This window comes from Gopherus flavomarginatus, chromosome 2 (assembly GCF_025201925.1).
Source record: "Gopherus flavomarginatus isolate rGopFla2 chromosome 2, rGopFla2.mat.asm, whole genome shotgun sequence".
Taxonomy (NCBI): Eukaryota; Metazoa; Chordata; order Testudines; family Testudinidae; genus Gopherus; species Gopherus flavomarginatus.
In genome coordinates, this window is record NC_066618.1 from 229959880 (window position 1) to 229973644 (window position 13765).

Sequence of the window (13765 nt, forward strand, 5' to 3'; positions counted from 1 at the left end):
TACTACCTCTCTGAAACCACATACTGTGGCATGTATATTAGAAGAGAAGTGTGCCATACATGTTTTCCATTTTCTTCAAGAAAGTACAGCAAGGTCCTCAAAATTCCCTTCCCGAACCACCTTCACCATTGGCAGCACTAGGAGATGTTCTATGTCCTGAATTGTAGGCAAGTCTAATGGAGAACAACGACTTTGTGCAAGAGCTGATCACAGCTGGCATCTCAGTTTTTGGTACAATTAAGTGTTTTCTGTGATACTTATAGGCCTTTGATCAAAGAAACCTTCCACTGATAACAGAATCAGATAGTTTACTAACTTTGAAGAGAGAGTTCCAGAGCAAGATCTATATTAGATTTTGTTCTCACTTTTGTTTGTATGCCTAGAGATACCATAATAGGTGCTCAGTGTCCATTGCATGGACAAATATAGACTTGTTCTACTTCTGGCTGATGAGTAAAAGCACTTGATGGCCTAAGATGCTCTCTTTCAAAATTGTGCATGCAATGCTGTGCACTTTCTGACAATGTCTGGTTTGGAGCTGGGCAATAGAGGTATGCTCTGACTAACCTATACTAGACATTGTGACTGCATGTTTACTGCATGGGATCTTGATTTTTCCCTAAGCTTGATTTAGATTTTTCAGAAGAAATTCTTTTAGGGTATTTTGGAAACGTAAGGTTGTATTCTCATATCAGGAGGCAGGAATTCTTCCTTCAAACTAGTGAGGACTAGACTGATTAGTTTAACTGACTTGAAAAGGAAAAAGTGGCTGGGGAGTTCAAGGCCTGCTTATGCCTTATGAATGGGAGAGAGAACCTATCTTATAGCAATGCAGGGAAGGACTGGATGACACCAGCGGTCCCTTCCAGCCTTAGGAATCTAAAATCTGGACTGAAACAAATAGCACAGGTAGGACTCATTTATTTCTTACCAATAGTGCATACCCCAAACCATCATGAACAGCAACATCAGCAAAAGCTGACTTGCCATTAAATATACCCAAAGGGCCAGATTGTCCACAGCCCATGTCTAGCTTTGGGAGGCAAACATGGGGGGGCACAAGGATCTGCCCAACTGCAATCTCTGTGATCCCCTTTATGCCAGGCCAGCTGCAGACTAGCACTTCTAGTTACATAAAAGAGAGTATGGAGGGGTGGAAGAAAGTAGGGCTATGATCATGCCACCACTTCCTTTCTTTGCTGGACAGCAGAACTAGCTGGACATGGAAAGGAGTAGGCACTACACCCTCTGTGAGGGTGGCATAAATTGCTTTCTATTGCAGCCCATTAAATTGAGATTAAGGCGATACTATGGATTTATACCACTGTCGGTGAAATCATTATCTGCCTGAAAAGGGCCAGGCAGTTCTATTAGACTACGCTTAAATGTTCAATAAGACTGAAGAAAACAACTCCCCAAACTCACCCAATATTGCTGAGTTCTGCTTGGTTTCTAGTCAGGGTTTCATGTGTGTGGATTTAAAAACCCATAAATCAGCAGAGGTTCATTTGAAAAATGGTCCAAGTTTGAAGAAAAGTTCCCAAATATCAGTGAGCCTGGCCTCAGTTGAGTTCTCTCAGCTCAGTTCCAGTATGGTCAAGGAAGATCAATATCAGCTCAGAGAACTGAGCAAAAGGATTTCATTGACTTCATCATATCACATAATAATAAAGCCATGCTATATGGAAACAGATGGAGACCCATAACAAAAATACCAGTGTAAATTAAATGATTAATGGATGGAAATCTCTCATTGAAAAATGTCTCCTGTAACATAAGGAAAATCCTGGCTAAAGCAACCTTCTGGCTTCTTCTTTGTTTCAGGATCATATGAATTGGCAGAGAATGTCCTAATCTTTGTTCCTACCACCCAATTTGACAACCTGTCCAGAGTCAGAATAACCCTGGCCTCACAGTTTTTCCTAGAGTCTCCTGCTGAGTGTAAAATATGGCTGTTCTGTAATTTGAATGGAGTTTTTTAAATGTCATGAGATGTCACGGTCCATAGAAAGGGAATACAGTGTTCTGCTTGCTGTGAAACAGAAAAAAGCCAACCAAACTGGTTCCTTCCTCCTAAGTACATAGTAACCAATGCATAGTTAAGCCAGAGAGAGAAACTTAAAAATCTCATCTTAGTCACAAAGAATATTCTTGACAGATGGGTTTATTTTCCCCTCAGTACTGAGGAGAGAATAGCCTACACCTTCAGTGCAAGGTTAATTGGTTATAGCATCTACCTTGCTGTATTTCTGTGTACTGAATGCTCCACAGATGTTAGACACCTCTGTTGTAGAAATCATGCTGTCCACAAGTTCTCTGAAGTGTTTTGAAAAACTTTATGTGGGAACTTGAAGAGAAGCAACCCATTACTTTTTTGAAACAAAAGCAAAGCTATTTCCTATAACTTTGGCATAGCTATGGGACTTGACTCCTAAAGAGTGCTGGTTCCACAGGATCACATACTTAAGCACAAAAATAGAGAGGTCAGAGTGGGCTGGTCAATGACAAAGGGATGATGACATAATTGAGAATGAAATACGGTAGCACTTCGCTGATGGCAAGTGCGTGCAGCGTCACTCACCCCTAATGCTGCTGTGTGTTCCTACACATTTCCTGTTTTTTCAGGCCCCAGGGCTAGTAGCCATGGTGCCAGAATAGATGTGTGTGAGAGAGCTATGCATGCACCATGGTGGTTTGAGTGACTAGCTACGGCGATAAGCACCTGAATAACGTCTCAGCTAGAGAATGATTACGCATTTTCAGGATGGAAATATCACAGGATAGATTCTGGGCCTGGCCCAGCAGCACAAAGGGGGCTGGAAAGATGGCTTAACCAGGAGTTCCTCAGAGTGGGGAATCTCCAGCTGGTGATCAGCTCTACATTTTGCTTGGGGGACAATGGCACCTGTCAGTCCTGGGTATCTGAGGAGATCAAAGGTGCCTTATAACAACCTTTTCCCCCTGTCCTGGACTGTACCAAGCTGAATTAGGTGGCCTAAGTGATCCCTAACTGAAATGGCGCTCAGTTAAGAATGAACAGACAAGGCTGGGTTAAAGCCAGGCAGTTGGCAGTAGAAGGCTGCAGTGACGAAGCCTGCAGTCACTCTGGGTATTAGAGAGGAAAAGGAGGAAACCCAGTGGAAACCCTGTGGATCCAGGCCCTGAAGGAATGGTGTGATGTTCCACTGTGGAGTTATCTGGACCAGTGATCTGCTGGGTCACTCCAATCCTTGACTCTGGGAACCAGCCTTACTCTGCTCTGCTGTGAGAATCCCCACTCCTGGGCTGTTCACGCACAGCCTCTGGCATGTAAGCTGCTCCTTGGATTGTGCAGCCCAATGACATTAGCCAATATCTCCAGTCCCAGGAACAACCCTAGGAACCCCCATCTTCCAGTGCCCAGTTATGCCCGCTAGACGCTGCAAGCTTATATGAGTTAGTCAATTTAACAAAGAAATTGATATGTACCAGGCTTGTTATCCCAAGAGGCATCTGTCATGCTTCAAACCAAACGCACTGCTTCAGGTAGAATAAACAAATTTATCAACTACAAAAGATAGATTTTAAGTGATTATAAGTCAAAACATAAGTCAGATTTGATCAAATGAAATAAAAGCAAAACACATTGTAAGTTGATCTTAACACTTTCAATGCCCTTACAAACTTACATGCTTCTCACCACAGGCTGGCTGGTTGCTCTTCAGCCAGTCTCTCCCCTTTGATCAGCGCTTCAGTCACTTGGTGTGGTGTCTGTAGATGTAGGTGGAAGAGAGATAGAGCATGGCAAATGTCTCTCCCTTTTATCATGTCCTTTCTTCCCTCTTGGCTTTGCCTCCCCTCCCTTCAGAGTCAGGTGAGTATTATCTGATTGCAGTTCCAAACTGACCAAAGGAAGAGGGGTGACTCATTGAAGAGTCTAACAGATCCTTTTGTTGTTGCCTAGGCCGGTGTCCTTTGTTCCTGTGAGGCTGGGCTGGGTTTGTCCCATATGTGCCCTGGAGAGGTGTGAACTGCCTCTCTGTTTTTGGGGAGTTTTGGCATGGGCTTGCTTTAAGCTATGAGGATACATTTTCAGCCTTATAACTATATACATGAAATTATAACCTATAATCTTACTATAACAACCATGCTCAGTGCATCATGAGCCTGAGTTGCAGAGACAGAGGCTGCAGGGTGTGAGAATGAGAGATGGAAAAGGGTGTCAGATCCAGCAGACGTATTCCCCACAGCAGCTAGGAGGGGGTGCCACAGTGGTGAGAGGACTCCGTAACAAGCCTATTATATGGGGGTGATGAGAGAGCCATTGTTTGAGTCTTCAAACCAAGTATCTTCTCTCAGCTGGCCCCGAATAAAACTCTAGCCCTTCATTTCCAGGAAAATTCATACATACGCAAGGCAACTTTGTACAGTGTTCCCAGTACAGAACCTAGGCAAAATGGGTGACACCATAATAACTCTGACTGTGTCCTTTGTACCCAGAGCTACTAATAAACACAAGGTCTGATTAATCCTTAAATATAAGTTTTCTTGCTTTTACTGTCTCTTCAGTCAATGTTTGTTTTAATGTCATAGCTGGTATGTGAATTCTTCTATTTCTCAGGGAGATTATTAATATAACTGCAGCTGAGCGACAACTTCACTTTTCAGGGTGATTAAATTCTTATAAATGGCTGTAGTTTGTTTCCTGAGCCATTCTGTGTCAAGATGACAAGTTGCTTATTGGTGTAGGAAATCTACACAGCAACACTGAGAATGTTTATTGTGGAAAGGGAACTTTTGCCCTGTGAAGTCACCTCCTACTAGTCACCAGTAGGTTTCTGATATTCTATCACAGGAAATTCCTGGTGGTCCACAAAAGCGGTCCCCTGAGTGCAGCTGCTGTGGGGGGTGGGGGGAAAGTGCTGCACTAAACTGCCAGGTCTGAGGCTCAATGTCCAGTGTGGAACCTAGCACCTGTGCCCTGCAAAATGCAAACTGTGTGCTCTTCAGACAATGTTAAAATGAGCTATACAAGGAGCAAAGGTCAAGTGAGTCTTATTGTACTGCATTTTATGCAAACAAAAAAATGCATTGGAGGATGTGCTTTGTATTCTAACAAGGTACTGTAAGATTATATTTAGGCTTCATGGCTTTGAAGTCCATGGTAACACTACTGTATAATCACAGCTCTTGATGTTAATGAGGAAGTTATAAGGCACTCCATGTAACCGAACAGTGTAGGAAGAATTAGAATTAGAAACCTCTTAAGAGGGCACATGACAGCTTTAAAGGCCTAGGGGCTTAGTTGGATTAGACCATTAGCCTCATTTTCAATACCTGAATATTTCTGCAAAGAAATGAAAAATATCAGATTAGAAATAATTCCTCTCCCTTCAAGTCTCTTTCACATGCTTGTCATCTCCCTGGTAGGTTTCCCAGTGAACTCCTCTCACCTCCACCCCATTGTCCTCTGTATACGTGCTATGGTTTTATACACCATCAGGATAGTTAGTCTTCTGAGGACAGTTGGATGAAGCTCTTTCTTGAGGGTGTAATTCTGTAGAGCAGTGAGCCTCTGCTGAGAGGTTATGAGCATCTTTGATTTCCATCAAAGTGAATTGGTAGGGAGTATGCAGAGGACCTTGCATGAGGCACATAGCACTTCACAGGATCATACCCTTATTGACCAAAAGTTAGCTGCTGGCTACTCAGTAACATGAGGCTCTTCTTTCTTTTTAGGGCCTGAGTATGGTGCCTCTGCAGCACTCCAACCCCTGCTGGTTCAGGGAGTGAAAGACTATGTCTAACAATAGACAACGTCTGTTAGTCTATAAGGTGCCACAGGATTCTTTGCTGCTTTTAATAGACAACAGGTTTCCAGAGCACTAAAATTCAGCAGCCATGCAGGGTCTGCAATTTGATTTTTAACATGAAAGCACTGATACCTTTATTAGATGTGGAGTCTGGATAAAATAAGAATTGTCTCAAATTTAGCCAATCCCTTTGTAGTGCCCCCTCTCCACTCAGTTCCCTTCTTTAACGCTAATCTGCTTACAGGTTTTGATGGACAGGTTTGGGTTTTTCTGGATCCCCACCATCCACTCAGCAGGGTGTATCTTCTTTATTTTTCCCTATGAATTTATTTGGCGGTGCCTCCACTCCCTTGCTCCTTCCTGGCAGTGTCACCAGGGCAGGTTGGGAGGAAAATTCTAACCACAGGGTAAATCCCACTTACTTGCCAGATAGTTGGAGAGTCCCAAGAAATAACACAAATATATACAATATATTCAACTCAGTAATTATATTAAACAGGAGACAAATATAAGAGGGTCACTGGTGACCATGCTGCTAATACCTGTGACTTTCCCCAGTCACGTGACCTGATGTAGCAAATGTAAGATCAGTGTCCCATTGGTATGCGTACTTTGTTGGGGCTCTCGATGATCTATGACCACAATATCTTCTCCGCAGTGGTTTAGCAGTGTGGCTGACTAGGTTCAGTACAGCCCAAAGGAATCACAAGTGGGAAGAGGTGGTAAGTCCCTCCACAGGTTTAACAGGCAGCAGGTTATAAAATCCCCACCCCCTTACTCCCTGGCTTGAGGACACAGTTCAAGGAGTAGGGGGTCCCCAAAACAAGTTCTCTGACTGACTAACTAAAGGATTGTGCACTCACAAACTTCATGAATGATCCTCAGGTTCAGAGATGACTCTGGACTCCTTGGTCACTGCAGGGAGCTGATCCCTGCTGGCAGGGATGCTCTTCAGGCAGGAGTCAGGATGCTTCTGGTCCCAGGATTTCCCCTCACCACAAAGGGGTGCAGGGCTCAAGGTGCAGATTACACAACTATTTTAAAATCCAAACTCTGATCTCCTACCCCAGTGTCCAGACACACTCACAGCAGGCAACAGCCCTAAACTAGCAGCCACAGCAGAGCTGACCATGTGGTGACTGGTCTCACCTAGGGAGCGGGAGGGCTAACTCAGCCTGGCTGGGAAAGTTTCCCAGCAAAACCCTGCAAACTGGGAGTCATCAGTGCAGAAGGAAACGCCTAAGATCTTGCTTTCAGGTCACTAGAGGCCAGTTCTCAGGGAAAACCCTGCATGCAGGCCTGGGACTCACCAGCAGCTCCCACACAGCTAGTCCTGCGCTTGCCCAGGCTGGCTCCAGTCTCTCAAAAAATGGCTTCTCCCCTTTCCTGAGCACCGCTGGAAGGGCATCTCACTCCCTATTGGTTGCCGGGCAGACTCTGAGTCTGCCTTGGCTCCCACTCCCTACCAGGGACAGCGTGCCTCTCCCTGAGCTGCCAGCACACAGAGGCCCAGGAATCTAGGTAATCTCCGTGAGGGTTACACCTATAACATAAATACAAACCAAAATTTCTTCTTATGGTTGAAAAAGTTTGAACTTTTTCTGTCCTTTTTGGTTTTTACAAAAATGTTCAGATTATTTTCATGTTATTTTGGATTGGGCTAAAACCTCAAAATAGAGTGATCTTGCAAAGGCCAATGTGATGGGGTGTCCAAACCCTGCACTTAGCAGGAAGGGATTATTAGGAGCCTTTGTGCTCCATAAATGCTGCCCCACATCACCCGGTAGATGTGTCAAGTCTGGAGGGAAGGGCTCAAAGGGGAAAAGCCCAGCTCAGCATAGGGCTGATGAGGAGAGAAGCATTGTGCTGGCCCCTTGAAAGAAGGCCTGACTATGATTAAGGCCTGTCCTGTGGCTCCCTGAAAGAAAAACTGGCTGGGATCAGAGACTAACCCAAGATTGCTAGACACTAGAGCCTAGTTTGGTCTGGCATGGGACTTTTACAAGTGCCTTGTTCCCTGGGACTAAGGTGTTTTTTCTTTTGGGATCTGCAGAGTGCCCATGGGTGAAACGCCTAGAGTTAGACCACAATAGGAGATAGCACAGGGAGGAAATGGTGGTTCTAAGCAGACAGACCTTCGCTGTTTATTACAGGGTCCCTGGGCTGGAGCCCAGAATAGTGAGAAGGCCTGGGTTCCCTACCAGCCCATTGACAAAGATGACACCAAGACCCCACAGCTGAGAGCTGGAAAGTGCTATTAAGTCTGAAGTCAGGCTGAAGACCTGGTGGGAAACTGCTGAACTATAATAGCATTTTGTCTACCCAAGAAGGACTGGGACCATATGTCATCCAGCCAGAGGTCTGACACACAAAAGTGGACCACCACAGGACTGCAGCGGCTGTCAGCATGAGGGGCACCTGAGGAGACCCTGCTACACCGTGCCCTGCCATGAGGGACTGTGCTGCCTATTAAGTCGCTTTATCACAGCTTTTTTGAGAGATGTTGAGTTTGATTTTTCTGCTGTGCTATTCTGCAGCTTCTCAATGAAGGGAAGGTCTGGGAGTGGGAAAATTACTCTGCGGATGGCATGAGTGGTTATAAGCATTGTGTTACCTTGCAGCATGTTAATGTGAGCCTGAAGCTCTAGAAGGGAAAGTTCCATTTTCAAAAATGACTGGTGCCTGTGTCATTTTTCAAAGGGTGACTTAGGCTCCTCAATCATGTAGGCACTTGAAAATTTTACTCCTTATTTGAAAAGAGTGGCAAATGTAAGGCGGCAGCAGCAGCTGATTCAGCATCCTGCAGTCTCAGCCAAGCCACAATCTACCTCTCCCCTTCCCTCCTCACATACAACTTCCAGGAAAACTTGCAAAAGAAAAGGCATATTAGGGTAGGAGGAGACCTGCATTAAGTTTTTGCACCTCCTATTCAACACAATACCATACAATATACAGGATGCAAGTATCCCAAGGCACCGTACACAATACAACCCAACAAAAGCACCAAAAAAAAAAAAAAAAAGAAAAAAAAAAAGCTACCACAGCAAAGCTATAAACCAAAACAAACGGAAAACTCTTTAAAAAATGCTATGTAGGGGAGTGTCCTGAAAGAACTCTTCTTTGTGGAAGGGGTGGTATGGACATGAGCAGGGACCGTAAGCACTTCAGGACAGGAGCTATTTTCTATTATTGTATTGAACCCATTGGGCTGGAACCTCACATCAGCCAAGAAGCATGTCATGCTGTTGAGGAGTTGAAAACAAAGGTGATCTTTGTGCTGCCCTCAATTCTCTATCTAATCTGCTATGGGCTGGCTCCTCAGTGCAGATTAGAGCAACCTGAAGGCTTTCACCACCTCCAAGAGGCTATTAAGGCTTCTTGGAAATGACTGAGTCTTGGCCGCCCTGTTCCTCAGCCAACCCCCCTCTGTGCTAGCAGCTGGGAGAGGAGTGTGTATGCTGGGAGCTATTATGGCAACTCTATGCCACCTGAGGATCCCCTGCTTAGACAGAACAGTGCACCAGTGGTGTGGTGCAAGGAGGCTGGAACAGCCCCTATGTTCAAGGCCATCGTCAGCATTAAATAAATATACAAAAGCCTGATGAAAGCTTTCTTTCCTTTCATTTATGTATTTCACTTCATTTCCATTAGAGGGGTGGAATTCAGGTGACCTACCTGGAGCAGAACCCCACCTGCATTCTGTCCCTCATATAATTTACTGGCAACAGCACTCAAGAAATACAGAAGGCGTGTCTAACTGGCATAAACACCATGTTGGGAGCAGTTAGACGATCTTAAATACTTGACTGGAGAAGTTAAATAGTGGCAGCTGAAGAAAGGGTTTATATATGAACAAGAGCAAAAACAACCCAGCAAAGTAGTAGGTGAAGTCTTTAATTGGACTAATTAGATTTTTTTTTTAAAGGACCAACTTTTGAGAATCTCTCTCTTTCATCAGGTCATGGCAAAACAGAGGAAGGGCCACTATAAGATATCTTGGCAGGGTGCTGGTTTGAGTTTCAAAATTAAATGAGGCCATAAAGAAGTAACAAGGAAAAGTTGGGGTGAGAGGGAAGTTACGGAGTCCTACTTCTCCTTTGGTGTATGTGCAATGGACTACAAACCAGAATTTCTACAGCGGGATATTCATAGTCATGCAGTCAGAGCTATGACTCTCTGTAGTGCAGCAGTTGCATGTGGCAAATCTGGTCATTTTAAGAAGCCTAAGATGCCTCATTCTGAACCTAATATAGGGGGTATGTAGGAGCATTGGAAGTTTACGCTACCATGCCAAATTCAGTCCTAGTCTCACTTTGTTGAAATCTATGGATTTACACTAAGTATTTGATCTATTAGGGGCAATTGTAATGACATGAACAAAAAAAGCTGTCATAAGGTGACACGCTATGGGACTGGAGAGAAGAAATACAAAATGATCTCTGGGTTCTGTTGGTCAAGGGATCTATTTCACCAAAGGGCAGCATACTGAAATGTATATTTGTACCATCCCCTGTTAGCTTGTGCTAATCAACAGCGGTTCAGACATATCTGGATTAAGGCAAGGCCTATTTCTGTCTGTCCAAGTTTAAGGGTAAGGACAAGTATTTTTGGAATGTCATTTGCATAAATATGAAAGCCCAAATCATAGCATGGGGTTTGCATCACATAAATAATATGAAATTACTGCAAAAAACAGTGTTTGGAATCCAAATTGGTCTTCAGGCTTCTCTGTTGGCAGCATGATATTTTCTATGCACAGATAAACTAGTGGCTACTGCAGAGCTCAAACAATCAACAACAATACATGGAAATTAATAAATGTATTTATTGGGAGAGGTCACCAGTGAAACAGGAAAATCACTCTCTCAGCTTCCAAGAGAAGTGTTCAAAGATCAGCTCCTTTAGTTCAAGCCAGTAGAATTGTTCCTTTCTCTGACCCCCAGTAACAAAGAAAGGTAGTTCATGTTGCTATTTAGGTCAACAGTAGTAACTATTAAGTACACCTGTCTTGTAACTTGCTGCTTCTATGGTTGAAAGTTGCAGCTACAGCAGTTTCAAATCCATCCATAATATGGTGTAGGCATTTGTGATGTGTTCATCATTAATATCTAGGCACCATCATATTTTTTTCTGAAGGGAAACTTCACTAAAGCTGTGTTGTATGCATGTGTCATTTCACCCCATTGCAGAATGACAGTTGGAAGGAAAGTACAGTACCTACCAGTAATTTCGCCATTATTCTTACACAGCTGAAGCTGCTTGCAGTGAGCTTGGATTTAGTGAAGCTCTGTTGATAGTAGAGAAGATCCTGAACTAAAAGTCCACAAGTGAAATCTTGGCTCCATTGAAGTTCAGTGGGATCAGCATTGCACTACAGATCTGATCTTAGCGGAAGTTTGGATTTGGAGCCAAACTTTGTGGCTGTTTCCATTTCTATAGTAGACTAAACTAAACTAAGCACCCAGTGGGCTCCCACTAACTGTAGAGAAGTTTGGGTCCAAATCAGAATAGTGCATCTTTTGTCCATCTGTGATGGGATGTGTATCCCACATAGGTGATGAAAGGGTTAACATAGGCCTTAGAGACCAGTTAATCTACCTGGCTGCCCCTGGGGAGAGAGGGGGCAGGCAAAATTAAAGATGAAGCCTGGCTGGGGAGCAGCTGGGTTATGTTATAACGGGAGAAATCTGCTAGACTACAAGGGGGTTGCAGAGAGAGAGGGTAAAAACTCTGCAATCACTCTCTTAGCACTGAAGTGAGATCTGTGAGGAACAGGCAGGCTCCTGCAGGGGGAGGAAAAAGGCCAGGGAAGATACAGGATTGGAGCAAGCTCCTGTGACTGACTCTAACATAAGGGTGGGAACTAGGCCTAGGGGGAGGAGCCCTGGGAGGTGATGATTGTTACAAATAGCTCAGGGAGGAATTGGGGAAAAGGCCCAAGGAAAGTCTAATGGTAGGAAGGACTCCAGGGAAGCAGCAGCAGCCAGGTGGCTGATGGAACAGACCTTGGCTCCTCATCCTAGGGTCCTGGGACTGGAACCCAGTATAGAGGGTGGGCTTGGGTTCCCCTTGAAGAACATGGTGTGAAGCCCCCTTTGGCACAAGGGGATAAGAATGATTTAAACTCCTGAGAAAAGTGACCCCAACACTAGACCCAGTGGTCCTTCCTTATCCAGAGACCTGAGACAAGATCTTGTAATTACTTGTTGTATGTTTGTCCATTGGACTTTCCACTGGAAGGAGTGGGACTAAAATGTGATCTAGCTGGCGGGCTAAGTCCTGAAAAGAAGCCTAGCACTGCAGGTCCAAAAGGAATGTAGGCAGTGGGTACTAGAGAGGGAGAGTTCCTGTGTCGCACCCAGCCACAAGGAGGTGCCCTCACAATGAGTCCATCCTTCTATACCACTAGGTAGTGATGGTTTCAAAGAGGAAATCACAATTGTGGTATAGTGAGTCTTTACTTAATTATCTTGTGACACAGAGACTTAACTGAAAGTTTGTCCCCCTGTACATGTAAAATAAAATTTCTGCATCAAGATGCGGCATGGCAAAAGGGAGAGGCATAGAAGTATCCAGTATGGTTTGCTTGTTTTTATTAACTTCAGGTGGCTTAAGCATAGCAACAAAGTATTTAAAATAATCAATTTGTTGTGATATAATAACTCATTGTGCAAAGTTGTTTTCTTAATTTCCTGAAAAGGGATACTGCTTTCATCGGGTTCTTTTAAACCTGTTTGCTGGATAGTTGAGCTGTACAATTTTACTAAACTAATCATTAATTACTTACGTTTAAACCTTTAAAGATTTCTCCTGGAAGAATATTAAAAGAGCCACCACAGCATTTTATCAGTACAATGAACCAAAATAATGAGCAGAGATTCTAAACTGGCTCTTTAGGCTTAGGTTACTGACTTATTCAAAGGTGAGCAGGACACAGGTCAAATCTGGGTCTGTCAAACTTGACAGTCTTAAAAACAAGTAACCTTGCAAATGAGGAAGGCATGATTAGTAAAACATATTTTTCCCTGCTGGGTGGTCCTATAACCACCATCCGAGGGTTGTCAAGTTCCTTTGCCTTTTCAGCACTTGTGTGCATGCGGAATCATCCTTTTGCTCCATTCTTGGATATTTGAGTAGCTTGTCTGTTCATAAGGATGAAGAAGATAAGCAGAGTGTGGTGGCTACACAGTGCACATGTGTATCCTTGTGGACCAAACAGAACTGGGAAGTTTAGTCTAAAATGTACTGACTTTGATAGTGTCTTTATTAAAAGAAAAAAAATGTTGGACTCCCTACAATGACTCCTCCATTTACTAGCTTGAGAATCAAAAGCCTCCTGATTGCACCTGAATCTAGAGTTTCTCATGTAACCATACAATACCGCCTGTAACTCCCACCAAGATATCAAATATGCGTTCACGGCTCAGTGATTTTCAAACCATGATCTGTGGTCTGTAAACAGTTTGATAACCAAGCAATAGGGACCACAGGGTGAGGGGGAAAGTGATCAGTACAAGGATTGCTCTGACTTAGTGGTCCATAGAATGAAAAAGTTGTAGATATCCATTGAGCTATTTTACCTCTGTCTGAGGGTTTAAGACTAAATAGCACTAACATGCCAGGTCAAAGTCTAGAAGTTAATTTCATGTAGCCGTGTTAGTCCGGATCTGTAAAAGCAGCAAAGAGTCCTGTTGCACTTTATAGACTAACAGACGTATTGGAGCATGAGCTTTCGTGGGTGAATACCCATGCATCCGACGAAGTGGGTATTCACCCATGAAAGCTCATACTCCAATAAGTCTGTTAGTCTATAAGGTGCCAGAGGACTCTTTGCTGCTTTCATGTACATTATTATTAATTATTTGTATTGTCATAGCCCACTAGAGCAGTGGTTTTCAGACTGTGAGTCGCGACACAGTACTGGGCTGCAGAATGTAAGGCATTGGGTTGCAGCGGCTCTCGTCAGCATGTTA